General features: G+C 37.5%; 1 pseudogene; it reads right to left on the bottom strand.

The window, feature by feature from the left end:
• Nucleotides 1–21,509: 21,509 nt before the first annotated feature.
• On the bottom strand, nucleotides 21,510–22,587 carry LOC102835909 (annotated as a pseudogene).
• Between the last annotated feature and the right edge of the window lie 408 nt (nucleotides 22,588–22,995).

Below are 22,995 nucleotides of genomic sequence, written 5' to 3'. Positions count from 1 at the left end.
GACCCTCCACCTTACCAAACATGATATCCTTCTCCAGTGACTGGTCCCTGCTGACAACATGTCCGAAGTATTAGAGATGAAATTTAGCCATCTTGGCCTCCAAGGAGAACTCTGGCTGCACTTCTTCCAACATACATCTGTTGGTTCTTTTGTCAGTCCACAACACTTTCAGTATTCTCCAACACAATATCTCAAAAGCATGTTTTTTTACAAAGTAAACTATGATTTTATTGTGAAATTCTCATAGATGGAAAATTGAATATTCTGTCCATTTCATTTTACAATAATCTTACCACTTGTTTTTGTACCATTGTATTTCAATTGCCTGTTTAGTGAAAAATAAACCTTTAATTTTTGACTTGTTTTTAGTTTAAATTTTTATCATGGAATTAAAGGCCCCCACCCTAAAATGTGTTGCCCAACAGTCACATCCTAAGCTCCCATGTGAAGAACTTTGGGCTACTACTTCAACAACCCCAAAGAACAAATCCTCACATCAATCATGTTAAAATGCCAGTATTGGTGAGAGGTTTTTGTTTCCCACAATAAAAACAAAACCCTAAGATCTTAATGGATATTTCTATTATGTGCAAAACTCTACCCAAATAAATATATTTCTCTCACTTAAAATTCCCACCCTGCATTTATGCTTTTGATTAATTTTTTAGGGATATAATTTCTAAAATTAGGATATAATTTCTAAAATCCTTCCATGGTCTTCCTTATTCACTGTCCAACTTTCACACACATATGATGTTATTGAAAATACCCTGGCTTGGATCAGGCACACCTTAGTCTTCAAGTTGACATCTTTGCTCTTCAACTCTTTAAAAAGGTCTTGTGCCGCAGATTTGCCTAACGCAATACGTCATTTGGTTTCTTGGCTGCTGCTTCCTTATGTATTGATGGTTGATCCAAGCAAAATGAAGTCTTTGACAGCTTCAATCTTTTCTCCGTTAAAAAGAATGTTGTTTATTGGTCCAGTGGTGAGGATTTTTGTTTTCTTTTACATTTAGAAATAATCCATACTGAAAGCTTTGGTCTTTGATCTTCATCAATAAGTATTTTAATCCAGAGAGGAAGAGCGACTGTGTCCTGAAGACCTGGGGGGTCCAGGGGAAGTATTGCAGGGTATACCCTTTGGTTGGTTGATGATGCATTGAGGGGATTGTAACTATGGCAATGAGACGATATATGATAGAATGAATGTAAAACTAATGTTCTCCCATGTAAACTATCACATAATTCACACTAAAACATTTAATAAATAAATAAAGTGTTCAGGAGCAAAGATGTTAGGTAAAAATAAATAAATATTTTAAGACCTCTTCACTTTCAGCAAGCAGGGTTGTATCATCTGCATATCGCAGATTGTTAATGAGTCTTCCTCCAATCCTGATGCCACATTTTTCTTCATATGACCTAGCTTCTCAGATTAGTTGCTCAGCATACAAGAATAATACATATTTATTAGAAAACTCAAAATATTATGGGAAAACGTAAGTGTGAAAGTTCACATTTCCCATAATCCCACCCCCAAAGACAACCACTGTTAATTATATCTTCTATTATTCCATTATTCTCTTTCATATTCCTGTCATATATTCCTTCATTCTATATTTTCTGAACGTGTACCATGTATCAAGTACCATTCCATAAACAATAAGTATTATAGTACAGAAAACTAACAAAAATCCCTGGTTCAACTGTGCTTATATTCTATTAGAAGGGGAAAAAAACAAACAAGCATACAATCAAATAAGGTAACATTCAGTGCTATGAGAAAACACACCAGAATAAGGAGGCCAACAATTTAAATCTACCACTCATCTGTCAGTTTGCCATATTGTGATGGCTTGCATGTTTCTGTGATTCTGGAAGCTATGCCATATGTATTTTACATACCAACAGGGTCATTCACAGTGGACAGGTTTCAGCTGAGCTACCAAACAATGACAGACTAGGAAGAAGGAGAGACAGACTTCCAAATATTTAGTCACTGAAACCTTATGAATAGCAGAGAAACACTGTCAGCACCAGAGTATTGTCAGATATAGAGCCAGACGATGAGTACCTCAGGTTGGAAGACACTCAGAATGCAACTGTGGAAGAGCTGCCTCCTCAAAGTAGAGTTGACCATGATGGTATGAATGGAGTAAAGCCTTTGGGATCTTCAATTGCTGATGGGGCACAACTCAAAATGAAGAGAAAGAACTGTAAAAATTCGTTAATAATCAGAACATGGAATGTACAAAGTATGAATCTAGAAAAATTGGCAAATGTCAAAATGAAATGGAACATATAAACAACAATATCCTAGGCATTAGGGAGCTGAAATGGACTGGTACTGGCCACTTTAAATCTGATAATCACATGTATTACTATGCCAAGAATGACAAATTGAAGAGGAATGGCATAGCGGTCATCATCGCAAAGAACATATCAAGCATTGTCTTGAAGTACAACACTATCTGTGATAGGACAATATCCATACACCAACAAGGAAGATCAGTTAATACCATAATTATCAACATATCTTTCTATTTGAAACACTTCTAAAAGTCAGCTGTATTATGTGTCAGAGATGTGTTGTATGAATTGTTACCTGAAAGCAATAGAGGGATCAGATCTCATTGACGTTTTCCTCTCCAGTTAGCAATGGAGCAAACAGCAATTCACTGTGGAGTTTAGAAACTGGAAGTGGTGGCAATGGAATGGAGGAGGAAAATCAGGAAGGGAAACAGACAGCCACAACGTAAATGAGCAAGTAAGTTCTTAAAAGCTCATGAGTGTTATGACAGAAGCAAACAAGGTTCTGAGAGGTGGTTTTATGTTTGCTTGTTTATTTGTTTGTTTTGACACAGACAGTTGACTACTTGGAGTAAGAAGGCATTTATGATGAGAAGATATTTGACCTGAGATCATATGGATGAGAAAAAGCCATAAAAGAAAGAGGGCAGGGTGGGGAGTGGTTGGAGGAAAATGTTCCAGGTAGGGACCACAGCATGTGCTTGACTGTGAAGAAGCCAATTTAACTCAAAATGCTCCCTACTATCCTTTTCATTTTCACAACCCAGGTGCTCCGATCCTGACTTCCTGCCTCAGCTTTTCTTCCACAGCCTTGTGTTCTGTGCCTCAGCATCCTGCTCTCTAACAAAGCAATTTATTTTTATGTATTCAGAGTAGATTAAGTCCCATGTTAAGCAAGCTTTCTGTACCTTTTCTTTTTTTTTTCTGTAACGCTAATCATACTTGTAGCATGTGTATGTGTATATGAGGATGTAGAGATTTATATGTAAAATAACTGTCAGCAATATTTCCAAAGCCCAGGTAGGGATAATATTCATGTGTTTACATTCAGTCAAATAATACCCAACTATTCAATTATAAATGCTTCTGGTGTGGCACTATGGATCAGCACTCCTGTGAACCACAAGGTCAGCAGTTCAAACCCACCAACTGCTCCTTGGAAACCCTATACAGGGACACTATGAGTCAGAACTGACTCCATGGCAATTAACAATAAAAACAACATCAGTAATACATAGAAACCTCATGAAAATCACACCTTAATTTACACATGTTAATGTTTTCTTAGAAAATCAAGATTCCACATGTGTTTTTAGATTACACTGTTATTTACTTGTAAAATAATTTTTTTTTAAATAGGAAGAACATTTGATATTTTCTTGGTGAAAAGAAACATCTCCACAGCCTTAATAGTTGAACCCATTTAAGTTTATTAATAATATCAATTGATGAGAAAAATAAACCTTCTAATACAAATTATTTTACAAATGTAAATGAACCAACACTTTTTTTTTTCTTTTTTTGCCACCTATGGGTGCTTTATAACAAATGCATAGCAAACCTTTGGTCTACAAGTCAGTCCTTGAATTATTACACTAAAATTTTCAACTTTATAGGAAATATCATTGCAAATTTTTAGAAAAAGACACAAATTCAACAAAATAAAGTTGAATTAAGTTTAATGGCAGATGTTGTTGTTGTTGTTGTTGTTGTTATGAGCCGTGCGTCGGTTCCAACTCATAGCAACCCTGATATTATGGAAATATTCTCTTTTTTTCCCCCTTTGTCAATCAATTATAAGCTGTAGTGTTTAGTCAGGAGTCCCTGGTGGATACAAATGGTTAAGTGTTTAACTACTAAACAAAAGGGGAGTTTTTCAAACCCACTTAGAGGTCCCTCAGGAGCCCTGGGTAGCATAGCGGGTTATGGATTGAACTACTAACCACAAGTTCAGCAGCTTGAGTCCACCAAGCACTCCATGGGGGAAAGAGTAGACTTTCTGCTCCTGTAAAGATTTAATGCCTCAGAAACTCTATAGAGAGTCAAAATGAGTCAAAATTGACTCCACGGCACGCCACCACCACCACCACCACCAGAGGCAACTCAGAAAAAGAGGGTCTGGCAATCTGTTTTGAAAAGCTCACAACCTTGAAAACCCTCTGAAGGACAGCCAACTGCATACACAAGGACGTTATGAGTATGAATCAACTCAGTGGCAATCAGTATAGTACTTAACTATGGCCTTTAAGATCACAAAAGGTCTAGTAACTCATAGCTTTCTCCAGGTTTACATTGTAAAGATTGTAATCTCTGATCTCAATTTCATTTCTGTATTTTAATACCTTGAGTAGATACAAAAGACTTATCATAAAACATGCACAAAGAATAAGGAATAACAGTAAAGGAGCCCATTTGTATTCAGGCTCTTTCAATTAACCGCTGAAGTGCTACACTACAAGACATCAAACATGTGTTGTTAAATGTAAAATTAATACTACATAGAAAAGAAATTAGTAGAAGTAACTATTTTTCTGAACACTGGTTTACTTCACAAAATAAGTTTTGTGTTTCTGAAAGTTTAATTAAATAATCAATATTAAAGTACTTCCAGAAATGTAAAAATGACTGACTTGTAAAAAATGATAAAAGAAAGGGCATTGTTCAACTAAAAGAAGAAAAAAGAGGAAAAAAAGAATAATCTGCTACAATTTGATGAACTTGACCTAAAACTATGGAAGCAGCAGCTCAAAAGCGGGAACAAATTTTTACAGCGAGGATCATTCCCACCCCCTCCATACCCAGAGTAGACAGGGATGGACAACTTGGACATTGGCTACCCAAAATGGGGGTGCTACAAAGGCAAGAAGCGACTGGCTTACAAGCTTTTAAGAGGGAGCTTAGATCCAGAGGACATGGAAGAAGGTATAATCTCCACTGAGTAGTATCCAATCTGTCTGGGCAGGGCTGATGAAAGGAGATGCAGATAGGTCCCTTGAGATACAATAGTGAATCATTGTTATCAGGATTGATTGTGAGGGTTGGAAATGTAAAGGGAGATGTTTTGTAGCAAAAGGAGGGGAGTGATTGACTTTGCAGTCTAGGAGCGGATGTCCCTGGGACCATCAAGGGAGAAAAGCGAACAGTGGGACCCTACCAAGAAAAGCAGTGATGCCAAAGATGGAGGCAGAGATGATGACGTGGAGAGATGGAGCGACTGGGGACTTTTGACCCAGAGAGGGAGAGGGGCTGTGTGCTGACGACCGGGGGACAGGCTTGCAGGGTATGTCCTTTGGTTGGTTGATGATGCATGGAGGGGACTGTAACCATGTCAATGAAACAGTATACAATAGGATGAATGTAAAGCTAATGTTCTCCCATGTAAATGATCACATAAAAAAAAATTTTAAAAAGAGAAAAGAAAGAGTGTTGTTGTTTAGTGCCATCAAGTCAGTTCTGACTCATATAGCAACACTGTGTAGGGTTTCCAAGGAGCAGCTGGTGGGTTTGAACTGCCAACCTTGCAGCTCAAACTGACCTTGAAGTCCAGTGCATTATCCTGTAGTGCTACACCAGGACTCCAAAGAAATTAAGAAGAGATACCTGTGACATACTATGACAAAAAAAGAAGATGAACAAACAATAAGAAAAGTTAATCAATATAGGATTAATAAAACAAAAGTACCAAAATGCAAATCATCACAAGATGGCCATTGTGCAAGCAAGACAATGAGTTTGAACTCTGAGCACAACAGTGGAAAATATCTGGGCCAAGAATTAGAAACTTGAAATAAATGTAGAAAATGCTGTTTTTATGGAACTGATTCACTTCAGTTCTCTAAGTTGCAGTTTTCTGAGCAGCCTACAGGAGGGACACTTAATGAAAAATCTACAGGGAACTTGTGTATAAAATAACAATCAACTGTGAGCATGCATTAGATGGGCATTAAGGGTCATTCACTGCTTACATTTGTCATGGATAACTATTTGTTATTATCGCTTTCCTAAATTTTATGTCTTAAATGAAATATATAGTAAAGCAAATAGATGTACTAACATTTTATTTAGCATTTAGAGACTCTGGAATAGTTTATGTTAACACTGTGTACAACTAATTATTTCTTAATGATTTTTCTTTCCTTAAGGGCAATGACCATGACTGACTTTTTCAGTTCTGTGTCCCCAAATGCCCCACCCAGCATCTCTCACATTGTAGATACTCATAAAATTCTTGCTGACTGAATAACCAATAAGTTCATTGGTTCAAGATGTATCTACTGAGAAGTAATATAATTAAATTTTAATAGTACTCCCAAACTTTCAACACCCCAAACAGCCACTCCACATCTATTGCATATTTTGAGAGATGTATTTCATCCTATTGGCTGCTGTTACGTTCTGTCAAGTTAACTTTAACTCATAGTGACCCCATATGACAGAGTAGAACTTCCAATGGTGTTTTCTGAACTGAAATCTATAGTCCTGTGTGGTGCTGTGGGTGAATACGCTGGACTGTGAAGTTGGTTTAAGCCACAAAGTCAGTTTGAACCACAAACCTTCTACAGGGTAGCTATGGGTCAGAACCTACTCAATGGCACTTAACAACAACAATCTTTACAGACACAGATCACCATGTTTTTCTCCAAGGGCCCAGTGACCCAGAACCAACAAACCAGGCTCCTTGAATAATAACGCAATTAACTGTTGTTGTCATTGTTAGGTCCCATCTAGTTGATTCCAACTCATAGCAACCCTATAGACTACAAAATAAAACACTGCCCAGACCTGCATCATCCTCACAATTGTTGCTACCCTTGAGCACATTGCTACTGCCACTGTACCAATCCATCTCATTGGGGGTCTCCCTCTTTTTTTGTTGACCCTCTACTTTACCAAGCATTATATCCTTTCTCTGGCACTGGTCCCTCCTGATAATATATCCAATGTATGAGGAACAAGTCTCGCCATACTTGCTTCAGTGAAGCAGTCTGGCTGTACTTATTCCAACACAGATTGTTTGTTCTTCTAGCAGCCCATGGTACTTTCAATATTCTTCACCAACATCTTAGCTCAAATGCATCAATTATTCTGTGGTCTTCCTTATTCATTGTCCAATGTTCACATGCAGATGAGGCTATTTGAAACACCAGGACTTGGGTCAGATGCACATTAGTCCTTAGATAGCTTTGCTCTTGACCACTTTAAAAAGGTCTTGTGCAGCAGATTTGACTAATGCAATATGTACTTTGATTTCTTGGTTGCTCCTTCCATGAGTGTTTATAATGGATCCAAGCAAAATGAAGTCTTTTACAATTTCAATCCTTTCTCCATTTATCATGAGGTTATTTATTGGTCCTGTTGTAAGGATTTTTGTTTTCTTTTCATTGAGGTATAATCCATACTGAAGGCTGTGGTCTTTGATTGTCTTAGCTTTCAGCAATCAAATTTGGCCAGTGGATTGGAAGAGACCTATATTTGTGCCCATCCCAAAGAGAGGTAACCATGTAAATAAAATTTTGCTGAAGATAATTTTAAAAGTTTTGCAACAGTACATAAAAGGGAACTGCCAGAAACTCAAGCTGGATTAAGAAGATACATGGAACAAGGGATATCCTTGCTGACATCACATGGATCTTGGCTGAAAGCAGAGAATACCAGAAAGATGTTTACTTGTGCTTTATTGACTACACAAAGACTTTAGACTGTGTGGATCATGACAAGCTATGGAGAACATTACAAAGAATGGGTATCCCTGAACCTGTGTGCATGAGTAACCTTTGTAGCTACTGAAATAGAACAAATAGATACTTAGTTGTTTAAAATCAGGAAAGGTTTATGCAAGGTCTGCATTCTTTCACCACCATACTTATGCAATCTGTATCCTGAAAAAAATTATTAGAAAACCTGATTTATATGAAGAAAAGTTGTGGCATCAGGATTGAAGGAAGGCTCATTAACAACCTGAAATATGAACTTGATACAACCTTGCTTCCTGAAAGTGAAGATGACTTAAAATATAATTTATAGTTATTTCATTTTTAAACAAAAGCATATATATCCTAATCAGTACTTCCTGTTGGTTCCAAATAACTGATGTTATCTCCTTAAACTTTAAAATATCAGCCAAAATGAAGAAGTAACTCTTCCATCACCTAATGGCCAAAGAATTTCCTATAGGCTTTTTGAATTATTAAAAATAACTGGGACTGCCCAGTTTCTTCTTTCAGCTCAATTTAAATTAACCTCTTTTGTCTGTATGTCTTCTATAGCCTTCAAAATTGCCCTCAATCCTGTTTACACAAATGAATTCTCCTCACCTTGCACAGAGAACAATGAAATAATTAGTCTGTACTGCCTTCTTCCCATCCTGAAGATCTCATACTGAAAATGTTTCTCAAAAATAACTAATTAAACATACAGAAAAGGAGTGTATCTGTCCTCTGGACCCAATTACATGGTAAATGGTACTAGTTTTAAGTGTGTAGCCTTTCCCAATGTAAAACTATTCCAAAATTCAATTTTATACATTCTCCTGAAAGATTAAATTTCACTAATTTTGTTACGTGCCTACTGACACTGAGAGATATTTTTTTCACAACATATTTGGCAGAGGGACTCCAAGGTATTCACCTTTTCAGAAACCTGAATTTTCTCAGCCTTGACGTTAGTTTATTAACAGACAGATACAATGAATTTCTTTTCCTAACAAATACCTTGTAAACAAAACAGGAGAAAAAATTAAATGCTCTTTCACTTTAAGATAGGAATTCACTATTCAAAAATGTAGTATGCCTTCTATTTACTATTTCTACAACTGAATAGCAAAAGACTTTTACTTCTTACACTTTTTTTAGAATGTTTTATTGTTAATTGAGCAAAAGTTTATAGGGCAGATCATCAGTTTTACATTAACAAATCATACACCTTGTTTCATTACAATGATTATAATCCCCTCCATGTACCATCAGTTAGCAGTATTTCTCTCTATTCACTTTAGCTCTTTTTTACTTCTTACACTTTCAATACTGTGTTTCACATTTAGAAAGAAATAATTTCTTGAGTAGCACTCAGGTTATGAATGTCTAAATTACTAACAACTAATACCTACCCTTTAATGTTATGTAAACGTGCCCTCAGTTTGAAACAATTGAACCAACTTCCACTCAGACTAATTCTTTATCACAAACAAATTCTCTATCACAAATTCTTTGCTTGCTGCTAGTGATTTAACAGTTACTAAATAATTTTAAAATCTTTGAGCCTTTTATTACTAACGTTAGGCTAAATAACACTTAAGGCACCTATTCTGACTCACCTACAAATTTTTTAAAGACACAAACAGATCTCATTTATAAACCAGTGACTGCCTATATCTCCTTTCCATGGATTCTTCACTTCAGCTATTTGTGTTCTACGGCAATAACTTCCAGATGGTAGTGGTGGTGGTTATGTGCCGTGGAGTCGGTTCCAACTCATAGCAATTCTGTACAGGGTTTCTGAGTCTGTAAATCTTTATGAGAGCAGAAAGTCTCCTCTGGCTCCCATGGAATAGCTGGTACTTCAATATACTATTCTCTAAGCAGTGCAGTCCACCACTCATCTGTCAGCTTGTGTATTGTGGTAGCTTGCATGGTGCTGTAAAGCTAAAAGCTATACCAAGGCTATTTGAAGCAGCAGCAGGGACACCCATGGTGAAGAGGTGTCCACTGAGTTTACGGACTAAGCGTAGGAAGACAGACAGGGAGACTACTTCAGAATATTTAGCCACTGAAAGCCTTAGGTCAGCTATAGTGCCAAAAATGAAAACATTATGAATATCACCAGAATTTTGTCAGATATAGTGCCTGAAAAGGAGCCCCTCAGGTTGGAAGGTACTCAGAATATGAGTGGGGAAGAGTTGCCTCCTCAAAGTAGAGTTGATCTTGATGACATTGATGGAGTAAAGCTTTCAGGATGTTCATTTGCTGGTGGGGCACAACTCAAAATAAGGAGAAATAGTTGGAAACAACTTAAATTATCAGAACACATAAAATATACAAAGTATGAATCTAGGAAAATTGGAAGTTGTGAAAAACTAAATGGAATGCATAAAGATGAATATCCTAAGCATTAGTGAACTGAAATGAACTGCCATTGGCCATTTTTAATCTGACAAGCAAAAGGTTTGTTATAGTAGGAACAATAAATTCAAGAGGAATGGGGTAGCATTCGTTATTAAAAACATTTCAAGATCTATTGTGAAATACAGTTTTTTGTGTGTGATAGGATAATATGCACAGGAAGGTCAGAGTCCTGGTGTGGTGCTATAGGATAAGCATTGGACTACTAATCACAAGGCGGCTGGTTCAAACAAACCAGCTGCTCCTTGGAAACCCTATTCAGCGTCACTCTGAGTGAGAATCTACTCAAGGACACTAACAACAATAACAACTCAAGGAAGTTAACACCACTGTTGTTCAAATTTACGCACCAGCTACAAACACCAAAGATAATAAAATTGAATCACTTCATCAACTTATTCAGTCTGAAATACAGCAACCATGCAATCAAGATGTATAGATAATTACTGATGACTGGAATGTGAAGGTTGGAAATAAAGACAAAGGGTCAGTAGCTGCATTATATGACCTTGGTGAAAATTATGCTTGAAGTTAAATGATAGAATTTTGCAAAATCAATGATTTCTTCATTGTAAATACCTTTTTTAAACAACAGAAAAAGTGGTTATATACATAGACGTCATCAACTGGGATAAACAGGAATCATATTGATTGCATCTGTGGGAAGAGTCACTGCATCACTAGCCAAAACTAGGGGAGGAGAAGACTGTGGAACAGACCATCACCTGCTCATATGCAAATTCAGGCTGAAGCTGAAGAAAATAAAAAATTAAAACAAGTCCACAAGAGACAAAATATAACCTTGAATATATCCTACCTGAATTTACAAATGATCTCAAGAACGGATTTGATGTATTAGACACTAATGACCGAAGACCAGAAAAGCTGTGGAATGACATCAAGAACATCATAAAGAAAGAATGCAAAAGGGTATTTAAAAGATATGGAAGAAAAGGAAAAATGGATGTCAGAAGAGACTGAAACTTGTTCTAGAGTGTAGAAATGCTAAGGCAAATGGAAGAAATGAGAAAGTCAAAGAGATGAACAGAAAATTTCAAAGAAAATACGAAATAATGTCATGTATTATAAAGAACTGTTCAAACACCTGTAGTTAGAAAAATAAAAGGGAAGAACATACTCAGCATTTCTGGAACTGAAGAAAAAATCCAAGCTTCAACTTGCAATATTGAAAGATTTAATGGGCAAAATAATTAATGATGTCAAAAGCATCTAAAGAAGATAGAAGGAATACAGAGGTCAGTGGTTCAAGCTCACCAGCTGCTCCTCGGAAACCCTATACAGGGTCACTGTGGGTTGGTACCGACTCAACGGCACTTCACAACAACATCAACATACCAAAAAGAAATGTTCAACCATTTCAAGAGGTAGCATATGATCAAGAACCAATGGAACTGAAGGAAGAAGTCCAAGTTGCACTAAAGGGATTGGTCAAAAAAACAAGACTCCAGGAATGGACAGAATACAAATGGAAATCTTTCAACAAACTGATCCAGACACTGGAGGCACTCACTCATCTATGCCAAGAAATTTGGAAGACAGTTACTTGGCCAATCGATTGGAAAAGAAGAGGTGTATATTTGTGCCCATTCCAAATAGAGGTGACCCAATGGGATGCAGATATTGTCAAACAAAGTCATTAATATCATATGCAAGTAAAATTTTCCTGAAGATAAATTTAATGGTTGCAGCAGCACATTGACAAAGATCTGCCAGAACTCAAGCCAGATACAGAAGAGAACATGGAACTAGGGATATCATTACTGATATCCGATGGATCTTGACTGAAAGCAAAGAATATTAGAAAGCTGTTTACCTGTGCTATATTGACTATGCAAAGGCTTTAGACTGTGTGGATCATGACAAGCTATGGATAGTATTGTGAAGAATGGGTATTGCAGAACACTTAATTGTGCTCATGAGAAACCTATACGTAGAGCACGAGGCAGTTGTTTGAACAGAACAAGAGGATACTGACTGGTTTAAAATACAGTTGTGCTCCAGGGTTGTATTCTTTAACTATAACTACTCAACCTCTATGGTTAGAAATGAATCGGAGAAGCTGGATTATATGAAGAAGAACATTGCATCAGGTTGGAGGCAGACTCTCTAAAAACTTGTGATATGCAGATGATACAACCTTGCTTGCTGAAAGTGAAGAGGACCATAGCCTTCAGTATGGACTACACCTCAATGTAAAGAAAACAAAAATCCTCACCACTGGACCAATAATTAACATCATGATAAATGGAGAAATTCTTGAAGTTGTCAAAGACTTCATTTTGCTTGGGTCCACAATAAACACTCATGGAAGCAGCAGCCAAGAAATCAAACAACATATTGCATTAGTCCAATCATCTACACAAGACCTTTTTAAACTGTTCAAGAGCAAAGATGTCAGCTTGAGGACTAAGATGCGCCTGACCCAAACAATAGTATTTTCAATAGCTTCATATGCAAGTGAAAATTGGATAATGACTAAAGAAGACAATAGAAGAATTGACACATTTGAGCGTAGGTGTTGAGAAACAAAGTTCGAAGTAACCATGGAGTACAAGAACAAACAAACCTGTCTCGGAAGAAGTACAACCAGCATATTCCTTAGAAGCCAGGATGACGAGACTTTGTGTCTCATACTTTGGACACATTGCCAGGAAGGACCAGACCCTGAAAAAGGACATTTTGCTTGATAAAGTGGGGGGCGGACGGGTCAACTAAACAGAGTAAGACAACGAACAAAATGGACTGACACAGTGACATTAGCAATGGGCTCAAGAGTAACAACTGTGAGGACGGCACAGGGCCCAGCAGTATTTCTTTCTGTTTTGCGTAGGCCTGCTCTGAGTGGAAGCCAACTCAACGGCACCTAACAACAAGAAGAACATTTTCCTAAACCAGAATTCCAGGAAATTATAGAAGTTTTCCCCAGATTGACAATGCAGTGGGTATCTAATTCTTTAAAGTGAGCATGTGAGCACCAACTCTGATATTTTAACTGTCAATGAATTTTGCGTCATACGCAATTGGATATAATTACAGTTTAGGCTACAGAAAGCTATATAGGGAGGAGGTTGGTACAACAAATAAAAATAATATCATTTATTATCATGACCCCTTGCTACTCAAAGAATGGGCCAACAACCACCAACATGAGCATCACTTGGGAGCACATCATACATGTAAACTTTCAGGTCTCATTCCAGTCCTATTAAGTCAAAATCTACATTTAAATATGATTCCAAACACAGAAATCAAATCCACTGTTATCAGGTTTGTTCTGACTCATAACAACTCTATACAAGAGAAGAAGTGCTCTATATGGCATCAAAACCTATGACTTTTTAGTAAATAAACTGTCACATTTTTCTCTTACTAAGTAGATGGTGAGTTTGAACTGCTGACTTTTTGGTTAGCAACTGAGTACTTGAACCACTACACCACGCAGACTACTGAAATACAATTTCAGGTGATTCCTTTTCACATTAAACTTTGAGAAATTGTGTCCTAAACACTCTTAATCCATAAATTCAGCACATTCAGAAGCATTCGATAAATCTGACAACAATCAACCACTATTAACTTCTTAAAACATGTATCCTGTTTGTTTATTGTTGTTGTTGTTAGGTGCCATTGACTTGGTATCGACTCATAGCAATCCTATGTACAACAGAACAAAACACTGCCAGTCCAGGACCAACCTCATAATTGTTGCCATGCTTGAGCATTGATGCTGCCACTTTGCCAATCCATCTTTCTGGGGATCTTCCCTTTTACTCAGACCCTCTACCTTACTAAACATAATATCGTTCTCCAGCGACTGGTCCCTCCTAACAATATGTCTGAAGTATGAGAGACGAAGTTTGGCCATCCTGACCTCCAAGGAGCACTCTGGCTGCACTTCTGCCAACACATATCTGTTGGTTCTTTTGGCAGCCCATGTCACTTTCAATATTCTCCAACACCATAACTAAAAAGCATCAATTCTTCTACAGTCTTCCTTATTCACTGTTCAACTTTCATATGCATACGAGGATATTGAAAATACCACGGCTTGTGTCAATCAAGTGCACCTTAGCTGACATCTGTGCTCTTCAACACTTTAAAAAGGTCTTGTGCAGCAAATTTGACTAATGCAATACGTCATCTGATTTCTTGACTGCTGCTTCCATGAGTGTTGATAGCTGATCAACCAGATCAACAAGAAGAATGAAGTCCTTGACAGCTTCAATCTTTCCTCCGTTGATAAGAATGTTGTTTATTGGTCCAGTGGTGAGGATTTTTGTTTTCTTTACATTGAGATGGAATCCATACCAGTAACTATTTTAAGTCCTCTTCACTTTCAGCAAACAAGGTTGTATCATCTGCATATCACAGGTTTTTAATGAGTCTTCATCCAATTCTGATGCCACGTTTTAATTCATATAACTCAGCTTCTAGGATTATTTGCTCAGCATGCAGGTTGATTACGTATGGTGAGAGAATACAACCCTGTCACACAACTTTCTTAATTTTAAACCATTCAGTGTTCCCATGTTCTGCTCAAACAACTGCCTCTTTGTCCATGTACAGATTCCTCATGAGCACAATTAAGTGTTCTGGAATACTCATACTGTGCAATGTTGTCAATAGCTTGTCATGATCCATGCAATCGAAAGCCTTTGCATAGTCAATAAAGCACAGGTAAACATCTTTCTGATATTCTCTGTTTTCAACCAAGATCCATTGGACATCAGCAATGATAGCCCTCATTCCATGTCCTCTTCTTAATCCAGCTTGAACCTCTGGAAGTTGTCTGTCAATGTATGCTTGCAGCCATTTCTAAATTGCCTTTAGTAAAACTTTACTCACTTGGGATATCAATGAGATTGTCCGATGATTTCCACATTCTGTTGGGTCACCTCTCTTTGGAATGGACACAAATATGGATCTCTTCCAATCAGTCAGCCAGATAGTTGTCTTCCAAATTTCTTGGCAGAGATGAGTGAGTGCCTCCAGTGCTGCCTCACTTTCTTGAAAGATTTCAATTGTTATTCCATCAATTCCTGGAGGCTTGTTTATGGCCAATTCCTTCAATGCATGCAACTTGGACTTCTTCCTTCAATATCACTGGCTCTTGATCATATGCTACCTCTTGAAACGGTTGAACATCAACCATTTCCTTTTGGTACAGTGACTCTGTGTATTCCTTCCATCTTCTTGTGATGCTTTCTGCAGCATTCAATAATTTTCCCAGAGAATCCTACAATAATGAAAGTTGAAGCTTGAATTTTTTCTTCAGTTCCCCCAGCTTGAGAAATGCTGAGCGTGTTCCTCCTTTTTGGTTTTCTGACTCCAGATCTTAGCACATTTTGTTGTAATATTTCACTTTGTCTTCTCGAGCTGACCTTTGAAATTTTCTGTTCAGCTCTTGTACCTCCTCATTTCTTTTATTTGCTTTAGCACCTCTACACTAGAGAGCAAGTTTCAGCATCTCTTGTGACATCCATTTTGATCTTTCCCTTCTTTCTTATCCTCTTAATGACTTTTTGCTTTCTTCTTATATGATGTTCTTGATGTCATCCCACAACTCTTCTGGTCTTCAGTCTTTAGTGTTTAGGTTTGTTCATTAGTGTTAGTAAATTATTATGCACATTTTTCAGACCTAGTTTTTGTAAACTGATGTGAATATTCATAATAACCTTATTCTTGGGTAAAGAGAATTAATGTTACACACATTGTCAGGATACTCAGTAAGCACAGGCTTACTTGTGCTCACTTACTAGTCTGTAATGAATGTTTTCACCACATCAAAGAGTCTCCTTCTAGGTATGACTGGTATCTCTTTCCCAATCTGAAGTGCCTTCCTACAGAATCAAAGCCTCTTTTCAAATTACAGTCCCCGACAGGGACACAGTACCTGGGATGACTCTGCTTATTTACTTATCTGTTGTGAACACTTCCACGTGGATTTCATCAATACAAATTAGTAAGTAAGCACATGTCAGCTTACTAAAGTGCTTGCTGTGTGGTGGTGGTCACGTGCCATGAAGTTGGTTCTGACTCATAGCAACCCAGTACAGGGTTTCCGAGGCTATAAATTTTTATGGGAGCAGAAAGCCTCATCTTTCTCCTGTGGAGCAGCTGGTAGTTTTGAACAGCTGACCTTAAAGTTAGTAGCCCAACTCATAACCACTGTGCTACCAGAGCTCCTTTGCTTGTTGGGTCTCCACCCTTAATTATAAAGATACTTTCAAAATTGATCTTTCATTAACTAGTATGACTTTCTTCTAAAATGGTATTCTAGCATGAACAGTACCTGAGTAGGCATATTATTTAACTTCTCTGACATTCATTTTAAACATCAAAACTAAAATAACAATAGATACTATTGTGAGGTTTTTTTACTGAGGTAATATAAACAGAGCACTGTTGTTAGGATTTTTAATGAGATCGTTTACACAAAGCACCTTGCATCTTAAGGGTCTTCTATTCTTGGCATGTTGACCACTTTCACTCCAACTGGAGATGATCCTCTTCATGTAGCCAGGAAGAAGGCATGAGGGTTACAATTCCAACAGTTCATAACTCCTAGTACCTCCAGTCAAATCCCAGAGTGGAAGTGAGGGTAGGGATAGGAGTGGAAGGACATGTTCTTCCCAACCAAATGACATAAGTTAAAGGTAGAGTGGGAATGTTTTGCAGAAATATAACAAATAGGTTTTTTTAAAAAACCAGCCAATCCTAGCTGTGTCATTAAATATTTGGAGGTAAGTCAAAACAGGTGCAAATGGTTCTTGCTTAGTCTTAACTTTAGTGCAAGAACCATGGGAGAAAAATGTGGTATCTGCTTCTATAAATATTTACAGCCTTGGAAACCCTATAGGGCAGTTCTACTCTGTTCTATAAAGTCGCTATGAATAACTCAGCAGCAATAGGTTTTTTGTTTTTGTTTTTGGCTTTAGTGCAAGAAAAGGTTGAAAGTCTTCTCAATGATTTAAAAAGTTGAGCATGCAGCAAATGAAGTTGATTATCATGAAGAATTAGTTGCAGATAGGGGTTGGTAGCATCTTTTCAAAGTGAAGGCAAATTTATGTTAACATTGAAATACAAGCTCTGTTGTCATAAATCATTTTATAACCAATAGAATGTCCTGCCTGTACTTGGAAAGGGAGGAAACTTAATCCAGAAACAAGATTATGTGAAAGTGAAGATCCACCATTAGTCGAACCAGCATGTGCATTGATTTCTAGAGTGTAATGAGCATAGGGCAGAGATGTTAAATGAGTGGTTGAGTGAATTAAATGACTGAAATTCCTTCACACATTAAGACATTTTCTCTCCATGCTGCATGAGAAATGGAAATTTATTTGCATATTATAATCACATAGGGATTTAAATTTCTCATACCCAGGCCTCACTCAAGACCAATGAAATCATAATCTTTAGGAATGAGACCCAAGCATCAGTAAACTACATGTCTTGCAGGTGAATTCAATGTACAGCCAAGGTTGAGACCCACTGACCACTGGATTAGGGAGGCAGGAGAAAATCCAATTAGGAAATTGTAGTGTTAGTACACGTGATAGGTCACAAGAGCTTGCGTGAGATTGATGGAGGTCGAGACAGTCAGACTCCAGATATATTTTATAAAGAATCGATAAGAATTACTAACTAATCCATAGTGAGCAGGGAGAGGATGAAGGACAAGAAAGAATCAAGGGTAATTCCTACATATATGGACATATAGTGACTGATAACCAGAGTTTACAGAGAAATAAGTAAGGTGGTGTGGTGAATCAAAGTTTAAGCCATCTTGGATTTGATGTGTGCTATCACTCTGGTAGCTGAGTGGTTATGAATCGGGCTGCGAACCGCAAGGTCAGCAGTTCGAAACTACCAGCTGTTCTGCAGGAGAAAGATGAGGCTTTCTGCTCCCGTAAATATTTACAGCCTTGGAAACCCTATACAGGGTTGCTATGAGTCGGAACTGACTCCACAGCACACAACAACCACGACAACAACATCCAAGTGATTCTATTCAGGCAAAAGAACTGGACTAGAGCCTAATTTGGGGACCATCAGAATATAGTTGATATCTTAAGCCATAAAAATGAATAAAATATCCCAGTGATAATGTAGGAGAGAAACCCAAGAAAAAGTATAAAATGTCAGTGGTTACAGACAATATAAGTCTGTTTATTTTTAGTCTCCCAGGTGAATTTGATAATGAAACAGTCTAGAAACCACAGTTTTATTGTATTTTCTCTAATAAACTCTCTGGTGACTGTACTTCTCCCATATTTCAAATAAATGCTGGAAAGGATGTTTCTTAATGTACTCCATGACAATAATTATTGGATGAAATCATGAGAAAAAAAATTTAAGATGATAAAGAAGAACATTAATAGGAAAAACTATGCTATATATTATAACGTGGTTTTTCAAAGAAGGAAAGGAAACTAATTGGTTAGGTATCAACAGTCTGAATAGCCTGTTTCTTGTATAAGACATTTGAGAACAGATAATTGAATACTCTAGGGAAATATAAATCTATCAATAGATGTTGGTGGTTATGTGCTGTAGAGTCGGTTCCGACTTATAATGACCCTGTACAGGGTTTCTGAGGCTGTAAATCTTTATGGGAACAGAAAGCCTCAACTTTCTCCCACAGAACCGCTGGTAGTTTTGAACTGCTGACCTTGCAGTTCACAGCCTGATTTGTAGCCACTACACTACCAGAGCTCCAGAGATAGATAGATAGATCGGTAGGTATAGAGATAATATTCTTTAGATTTTTTTTTTTCAGAAGAATGTACCAAACTTCTTAGATCCTGCTAATGTCAAAAGAAATCATGAAGGGGCAGACAAAAGCTCCAAAATGAACAGTAATTAAAGTTAAAAAGCACAACTATTACTTATAATTACATATCTCTCAAGAGTTTTTCTTTCCTCCTAGTTATAGAGGATTTGACCCCTTCTGAGATAAAGTCATTATAAATACTAGGGAAAGAAGACAGATTTATAGGTTATCTGTCAGGTGGGTGGGGCATACATTTCATAAATTTTTAATCTTCATGAGAAGAGACTGAAAAACACAGTTATGTCATCATAAGAAATAGGTGCTTAAAGTCAAAATTATTATCAATAATTTAAATGTTAAATTTCAGAGCAATACTTAATGGATAAAAAAGTAACATAAAAACTAGTTTCATTCCATATGATCTGTTAATGTCAAGGAATATTCAGAGAAATAATTGTCAACAAATAAAAAAATCCAGAGTATATCATATTGTTGTTGCTAAGTGCCTTCGAGTCAATTCCAAGGAGCAGCTGTGAGCTTGAGCCACAGACCTTGCAGTTCAAATGACTTTGCCGTCTGATGCATTAGCCCCCAGCGCCACACCAGGACAAATGATGTATAGTATTAGGCAAATCTGCTGCACAGATTTTTGGTACATGGACTCTGTAAATTCTTTCCATATTCTTTTGATACTTCCACATCAATCAATATTTTGCCCATAGAATCCTTCAATATTGCAGGTCAAGGCTAGAATTTTTACTTCAGTTCTTTCATCTTGAGAAATGCTGAGCATGTTCTTCCCTTTTAATTTTTTAACTCCAGGGCTTTGTACTTTTTCTTTATAATATTTGACTTTGTCTTCTCAAACTGCCCTTTGATATTTCCTGTTCAGCTCTTTTACTTTCTCATTTCTTCCATTTGCATTAGCATCTCTGCTAGAGAGCAAGTTTCAGTCTCTTCTGACATCCATTTTGGTCTTTTCCTTCTTTCTTATCTTCTTAATGACCTTTTGCTTTCTTCCTGTATGATGTTCTGGAAGTCATCCCACAACTTTTGTGGTGTTTAATCATTAGTGTCAAGTGCATCAAATCTGTTCTTCAGATAATGTCTATATTCATTTGGGGTGTGTTCAAATTTTGGCTCTTATGGACTTGCTTTGATTTTCTTCACTTTCCACCTGAACTTGCATATGAGCAAATGCCTTTCTGTTCCATAATCTGCCTTAGGCCCTGATTTAGCTGATGATACTGAGATTTTCCACTCTCTCTTCCTTCAGATGTAGTCAATTTGATTTCTGTGTATTCCACCTAGTGAGGTTCATGTGTATAGTTGCCTTTTTTTTTTTTTTTACAATTTAATAACTTTAGTTTATTCACAGAATTGTACAACCATAACCAAAATTTCAGTTGAGAATGTTTTCATCACCTCAAAAAGAAATTCCATACCTCCCAATCATTATTCCATTTCTCCCTTTCTCCAACCATGCTGTTTTGTTGTTAGGCAACCACTAATCTACTTCCTGTCTCTATGGTGTATCTGTCCTGCACATTTCTTTTGCTTCTTTCACTGAGCATAGTGTTTGCAAGATTGTGTGGGAGCATGTATCTGTTGTTAGGTACCACCTCAGCGACGCTAGTCAAGCTTCCAACATTGCTTTAGTTTGTCAAAACATTTCAATTGGTCTTCCATCAATTCCTGGAGATAATACCTTCAGTGCAGTTTCCAGTTATTGATCAGATGCTACCTCTTGAAATGGTTGAACATTGACCAATTCTTATTGGTACAGTGACTGTGTATTTTGTCTTTCTTCTTCTGATGCATCATTCAATATTTTGCCCATAAAGTCCTTCAATATTTCAACCTGAGGCTTGGATTTTTTCTTCACATCCTTCAGTTTAAGAAATACTGAGCATGTTCTTCCTTTTTGGTTTTCCAACTCTAAGTCTTTGTGCATTTAATTTAATACTTACTTTGTCTTCTATAGCTGCCCTTTGAACATTTCTGTTCAGCTCTTTTATTCCATAATTCCTTCCAGTCACTTTAGCTTTTCTGTAGTTGCCTTTTATATTTAAAATGAATGTCATTGATCTTGCAAAATTCTATCATGCAATCTTCAGTATCATTTCTATCACCAAGGATATATTTTCCAATGACTGACTCTTCCTATTTGTTTCCAACTTTCACATTCTAATCACCAGCCAGAGATTATCAGTAATTCTTTTTTTTTTTTTTTAAGGTTACACAATAATTTACTGAGAACCTCCCCTCCTAGCACCTCCCAGTTTCTAGGTCACTTTTTTCCACTTGTAGATCTTGTGTGCTAGCCCCAGGTAGATGGCCGGGGATAGGGGAGCAGCGTACTGCTTGATGAGACTTAAAAGAGTGCTGAAACTCTCTTCCTTGTACTGCTTGAATACAGCAGACAGCTCCATATCCTTATACATTATCTTTACTCAGGCCACCTTCTCGGTTTCCTTCTGCCCATAATTCTCCCGCAAGATCTGGTGCTGTTCTGGAGAGGCCCATTGCAGACACGAACCACCAGCCAGTTACATTTATTGTCCTGAATGTCAGCGCCAACCTTGCCCATCATACTGGGGTCAAGGTAATCATCCTGAATCTGAAAGAACTCGCTCATCTCCAGTAGGATCTTCTTGACATTGGCATGCTCCTTCTCCCCATCAATGGCCACCATATACATTGCAGCAGCCAAGGGAAGGTAAAAAGTGTAGAAAGCTATCTTGTACTTGACAATAGATTTATACCTCTTTTCAGTGAATCTGCCAAGATCCATGTTGCCCTGGGGGGCAGTGATGAGGTCCAGGGTCTGTCCAATCTCAGCCTGATAAGAACTCTGCAATAAGAGCTCAATCAGATTCAGATAATAGAGTTCCTCCCGGCAACAGAGCTTCAGCAGGCGGTAGATACATGCTTCCAGCAGTATGGAGTCATTGATGGCATCCAAACCTATTGCTGGCTTCTGATACCAGCAGGGCTACCCCCATCAGGTAAGGGATGCATCCATAATGTCATCTAATACCAGGAAAAAAGGTTGGAGCAGCTCCACACACGAGCACACGGTCAGGACCCATTGAAGACTATCAGCACCCTGCTTCCTTGGCTCCACCTGTCAGCCAGCTCCTTCAAACCTTGGTTGTACTTGTCCCCAAGGTCATTGTACCCTAGGACCTTCCTGAGCCAGACTATAGCGTCTCCTGTCTCCCGGTGCCCCAGCTCATCCTCAGTCAGCACCTTGAGAATCTGGGGGACGTGCTGGATGAAATCCTGCTTTTCTTGGGCATAAGTGTCTGATTTCTGGTCTCTATTCATTCTGAGGGTGGAGTAAAGTGCTCTGTTCCTGGGTGCTGGATCTTACTTCAATTATCAGTAATTCTTGATTGCATATTTGGTCAATTCCAGACTGAATAAGTTCACAGAATTCTTCAGTTTAATCATTACTGGCTTTAGTGGTTGGTGCATAAATTTGAATAATAGGTATTAACTGGTCTTCTTTGTAGACATGTAGATATTAACCTATCACATTGTACTTCAAGATAAATCATGAAATGTCCTGATGATTAATGTGCTGCCATTCCGCTTCAATTTGTTAATCCCAGGATAGCAAACCATATGACTGTCAAATTCATAATGACCAGTACCAGTTCATTTCAGCTCACTAATGCCTAAAATAGTGATCTTTATGTGTTAAATCCAGTTTTCCTTTTTTATACTTCATACATTCTATGTTCTGATTATTAATGTATGTTTACA

Source organism: Chrysochloris asiatica, unplaced genomic scaffold, assembly GCF_000296735.1.
Source record: "Chrysochloris asiatica unplaced genomic scaffold, ChrAsi1.0 scaffold00030, whole genome shotgun sequence".
In the NCBI taxonomy this organism is placed as follows: domain Eukaryota; kingdom Metazoa; phylum Chordata; class Mammalia; order Afrosoricida; family Chrysochloridae; genus Chrysochloris; species Chrysochloris asiatica.
The sequence above is the reverse complement of the archived record's forward strand: the minus strand, read 5'-3'. Positions and strand labels throughout refer to the sequence as shown.